The sequence below is a fragment of the Carcharhinus amblyrhynchos genome, chromosome 4 (assembly GCF_965287045.1).
Source record: "Carcharhinus amblyrhynchos chromosome 4, sCarAmb.v2.hapA, whole genome shotgun sequence".
NCBI classification, from domain to species: Eukaryota; Metazoa; Chordata; class Chondrichthyes; order Carcharhiniformes; family Carcharhinidae; genus Carcharhinus; species Carcharhinus amblyrhynchos.
The window spans coordinates 2264408-2270176 of NC_137327.1; positions in this window are offsets into that span (position 1 = coordinate 2264408).

Sequence of the window (5769 nt, forward strand, 5' to 3'; positions counted from 1 at the left end):
GCCTGCTGGAAACAGGCTCCACAGCAATCAGTCCTGGCACAGATTGTGACAATCATTTTGCAAACCAAAAGGGATCTTGTACATCAGATTAATATTTAGATTATTTATTTATTGGATTATCATTAAAAATAGAGGCTGTGGTTAATAAAACAATTACAACAAAAGCAGCAGAATTAGAAAGCAGAGAAATTGAGTTCACCTTGTGTAGAAGCTTGGTTCGATAACTGAATATAGTTCTGGAACCTGTGAAATGTAAAGGTTGTGGACACAGTGGAGAAGGTGTGAAATATTGGGCTTGATTTGATTTATTATTGTCACATGTATTAACACACAGTGAAAAGTATTGTTTCTTGTGTGCTACACAAACAAAGCATACCATTCATAGAGAAGGAAAGGAGAGGGTGCAGAATGTAGTGTTACAGTCATAGCGAGGGTGTAGAGAAAGATCAGCTTAATGCGAGGTAGGTCCATTCAAAAGTCTGACGGCAGCAGGGAAGAAGCTGTTCTCGAGTCGGTCGGTACGGGACCTCAGACTTTTGTATCTTTTTCCCGACGGAAGAAGGTGGAAGAGAGAATGTCCGGGGTGCGTGGGGGGGGTCCTTAATTATGCCGGCTGCTTTTTTGAAATGATCAGTATAACCTCTCAGTTTCAAAATCGGGAAAGATTTTTGGAATGTATTTGTTCATGGCGTGGGCTAGACCAGCATTTACTGCCCATCCCTAGTTACCCCTTGAGAAGATGGTGAGTGAGCTACCTTCTTGAGCTGTTGTAGTCCGTGCAGTGTATGTACCCACAGTAAGAAGTCTCACAACACCAGGTTAAAGTCCAACAGGTTTATTTGGTAGCAAAATCCACTAACTGTCGAGGCTCTGCCCCTTTGTCAGGTGAGTGGGGAGTTCTGATCACAAACAGGGCATATAAAGACACACTCAGTTTACAGAATACTGATTAGAATGAGAGTCTTTACAGCTAATCAAATCTTAAAGGTGCAGGCAATGTGAGTGGAGATAGCATTAGGTTAAAGAGATGTGTATTGTCTCCAGACAGGACAGTTAGTGAGATTTTGCAAACCCAGGCAAGTCACGGGGGTTACAGATAGTGTGACATGAACCCAAGATCCCTGTTGAGACCGTCCTCATGTGTGCAGAACTTGGCTATCAGTCTCTGCTCAGCGACTCTGCGCTGTCGTGTGTCGTGAAGGCCGCCTTGGAGAACGTTTACCCGAAGATCAGAGGCCGAATGCCCGTGACCACTGAAGTGTTCGCCAACAGGAAGGGAACAGTCTTGCCTGGTGATTGTTGAGCGGTGTTCATTCATCTGTTGTCGTAGCATCTGCATAGTCTCCCCAATGTACCATGCTTTGGGACATCCTTTCCTGCAGCGTATCAGGTAGACAATGTTGGCCGAGTTGCAAGAGTATTTACCGTGTATCTGGTGGATGGTGTTCTCACGTGTGATGATGGTATCCATGTCGATGATCCGGCATGCCTTGCAGAGGTTGCTGTGGCAGGGTTGTGTGGTGTTGTGGTCACTGTTCTCCTGAAGACTGGGTAGTTTGCTGTGGACAATGGTCTGTTTGAGGTTGTGTGGTTGTTTGAAGGCAAGAAGTGGGGGTGCGGGGATAGCCCTGGCAAGATGTTCGTCTTCATCAATGACATGTTGAAGGCTCCTGAGAAGATGTCATAGCTTCTCTGCTCCGGGGAAGTACTGGACGATGAAGGGTACTCTGTCCACTGTGTCCCGTGTTTGTCTTCTGAGGAGGTTGGTGCGGATTTTCACTGTGGCGCATCGGAATTGTCGATCGATGAGTTGAGCGCCATATCCTGTTCTTATGAGGGCATCTTTCAGTGTCTGGAGGTGTCTGTCATGATCCTCCTCATCTGAGCAGATCCTGTGTATACGGAGGGCTTGTCCGTAGGGGATGGTTTCTTTAACATGTTTAGGGTGGAAGCTGGAGAAGTGGAGCATTGTGAGGTTATCTGTGGGCTTGCGGTACAGTGAGGTGCTGTGGTGACCGTCCTTGATGGAGATGCGTGTGTCCAAGAATGTAACTGATTCCGGAGAATAGTCCATGGTGAGTCTAATGGTGGGATGGAACTTGTTGATGTCATCATCAGTGACTGTTTCAGTGACTGTTCACCATGAGTCCAAAAGAAGAAAATGTTATCGATGTATCTAGTGTATAGCATCGGTTGAAGGTCCTGTGTGGTGAAGAGGTCTTGTTCGAGCCTGTGCATGAAGATATTGACATATTGAGGTGTGAATTTGGTACCCATGGCTGTTCCGTGTGTCTGGATGAAGAACTGGTTGTTGAAGGTGAAGACATTGTGGTTCAGGATGAAGCGGATGAGTTGTAAAGTTGATTCTGGAGATTGGCAGTTGTCGGCATTGAGTACTGAGGCAGTTGCAGCAACGCCATCATCGTGAGGGATGTTGGTGTAGAGTGCCGAGACACCCGTTGTGACGAGGAGTGCTCCTGGTTTAACTGCTCCGTCTGTGCTGAGTTTCTGTAGGAAACGTGTAGTGTCGTGACAAAAGTTGGGGGTTCTTTGGACAATGGGTTTCAGGATGCCCTAGACAGCTGGAGAGGTTCTCGCACAGGGTCCCATTGCCCGATACGATGGAACGGCTGGATGTGTTTGACTTGTGTATCTTTGGGAGGCAGTAGAGATCCCTAACGCAGGGACTCCATGGGATGAGAGCACGGAGGGTGCTCTGAAGGTCCGGATCAAAGGTCTTGATCAGAGTGTCGAGTTGACGAGTGTGTTCTTTGGTCAGATCTGCGGGTAACTGTCTGCAGTGTCCCTCATTGTTCAATTGTTGGTACACTTCTTTGTAGTAATCCATTCTGTTCAGTATGACAATGGCCCCTCCTTTGTCTGCTGGTTTGATGACAATGTTGTGGTTGGTCTTGAGAGCGTGGATGGTGTTGCGTTGTGCTTGGGTCATGTTCGGGGCTGTCTTGTGTGCGCGGTTGATGAATCTGGTGTTGATGCACCTCCTGATGGTTGAGCATAATGTCAAGTCGAGGGCAGCAGCCTTCCGGAGGAGTCCAATTGGACTCTTTTCTCTTCGGTTTCTGCATTGTGGATCTCTCCATCGGTTGTTCCAGTTCATTGGCTGTTTCATTGTGTTCGCTGTTGGCCTCTTGGGGTTTGTGGAAGAACTCCCGCAGCCTCATTCGCCTGGTGAATTCCTCTGTGTCTGCTGCGAGACTGATGGGGTCTGTTTTGATGGTGGGGCAGAAATCGAGCCCTCGGCTGAGAACTTGACTTCATCTGGTTGAAGTGTGTAGTCCGACAAATTGACAATGGACTTCCCTGCGGTGGTACAGTTTTCTACTGTGGTGCCGGGGGAGGCTTAGTTGCTGCTGGTGGTGATGCCGAGTTTCTCAAGTTTCCTGTTCTTGGTGTGCATGTAGATGGTGTAGTTCCTTTATCTCATCTGTTTGGCAGAGTTTTGCAGCTGGTCTGTGTCCTGAGCACAAGTTGAGAATATGATTTCTATCTTGGTCTCAATGTATTTAAGGGGAATCTAGACAAACATATCAGAGGATATGTTGATTGGGTGAGGCAAAAACCACAGGAGGAGGCTTGTGGAATCTAAAGTTTATTTGTTCGTCACAAGTAAGGCTTACATTAACACTGCAATGAAGCTACTGTGAAATTTCCCTAGTCACCACACGTGTTTGGGTCAATGCACCTAACCAACATGTCTTTCAGACTGTGGGAGGAAACAGGAGCACCTGGAGAAAACCCACACAGACATGGGGAGAATGTACAAACCACACAGACAGTGACCCAAGCCAGGAATCAAACCCAGGTCCCTGGTGCTGTGAGGCAGCAGTGCTAACCCACTGTACCAATGTGCTAAACTCTAACACAGACCTGTTGAGAGGAACGGTTTATTCCTGTGAATAGGACGTGATTACGTGTTAGATTATTTTTCAAATTGTCAGTGAGATTATTTATTAAAAAAGCCATTGAGGTGTTAGCTATGGCTCAGCGAGTCGCACTGAGTCTCAAACCCGTGGGTTCCACACGAGAGGCCTGGACGTAAAAATCAGTAAAAACTGAATACAGTTAATTTATTAATTGATGACGGGGAGATCAGTTTCAGTGGGGGTGAGAATGGATCTGGCCCGGGTAAACTTGTAGAAAGAGAGGCAAGCAGATCTCTAAGAGAATGATTGGCTGTCTTTGAAGAGGGAGTGATTTGGGTACAGTCAAAATACGTTCCCACAAATAGGGAAAGAAATGACAAAGACAGATAAAAGGGAGAGAGAGGAGCAAGGGGTCTGACAGATATCAGATTGATAATACAAACAAGAATCATACTGAATATACAAGGAGAGGACATGAAAAATAAATAAGAGAAGCAGAGAGTGTGAAAAGAGACTGGCAGCCAAGAGGGAATGCATAAGTCTTCTATTGGCGCATGAATCGGAGGAGTGGGGAAGGTTAGGGGCCAACAAGGGCAGAGAGCTTGGTAATCTCTAAATGCATACCTTCCACCTGTCCTTATGCAGGAAGAAGTCACAAAGGAAAAGGATGTAGTTGAGACACAGGATGCGCTAAAATGGAGAAAGAGGAGTTATTAGAAAGGCTGTCTATTCTTAAAGTCGATTAGTCACCAGGACCTGATAATACTGAAGGAAGTCAGGGGGGATATTGACCTTCCTCTCTGCCTGAGATAGCGGAGTGGTGCCAGAGTTTCGGGGACATTGTAATTTTATTTATTCTTTTATGTGATTTTGGTTTCGCTGGCTGTGGCAGCATTTATTGCTCATTCCTAATTGCCCTGTGACGGTTATATTCTTGGTCAGAAAAGCTGTGTGGATAAACCCAGGAACTACAAACCAGTTATCTCACCCTCCAGCCTGGAGAGTTATAGAAAAATAATCTGAACAAAATTAACAGTCAGATGGACAGTGTGGATTAATTAGAGAAGGTCAGTACAGATTGAATAAAAGGCTCCAAAGAGTTACATCCAACCCAAACCATTAACGGTTTCACTCTCCACTGTCAGACCTGCTGAGCTTTTCCAGACTTTTAGCATCTCCAGTATTTTACTTTTATTTGATAAAGAAGATCATGTTTAACTAGTTTGATTAATACAGAAACCAAAAGGAGAGGAAAACGCTGACATTTTCTTTCCCCCCTGCGCTTACGGATGCTGCCAGACCTGCTGAGATTTTCCAGCATTTTCTCTTTTGGTTTCAGATTCCAGCATCCACAGTAATTTGCTTTTATCCAGTTGATTAATACAGAATCTGAATATTGCTGACAAAAGACATTTTGTCAAAGTTTTTCATCTTGCACTCATCAGGACAGTCACAAGAACATCAACATCTGGGGAAACAACTACTTACCCAATGTGAGAAGACAGTGCTGATTGGTTGGCAAGTAGACTCTGATTGGTAGAGGTGTTGCCATGGAGAGTGCACCATGGAGATCATGGCAATCTGGACTCACCACCATTGTGTAAATCAGCATTCATTTGACTTACAAACTCGATAACTTGTAACTGAGCAGCAGGGTGGGTTAGTGTGGTTTTAGCCTCAGCTGCTTTTTGTGGGAGTGAATTCCAGAGGCTCACCACTCGCTTGGTGAACAAATTTGTCCTCATCTCCCTCGGAAAGGTTTACCCCATATCCTCAGACTGTGACCCCCTGATTCCGGACTCCTCCCACCCATCGGGAACATCTTCCAGCAGCGACTCTGTCTAGTCCTGTTAGAATTTTATAAGCTTCTGTAAGATTCCCCCAT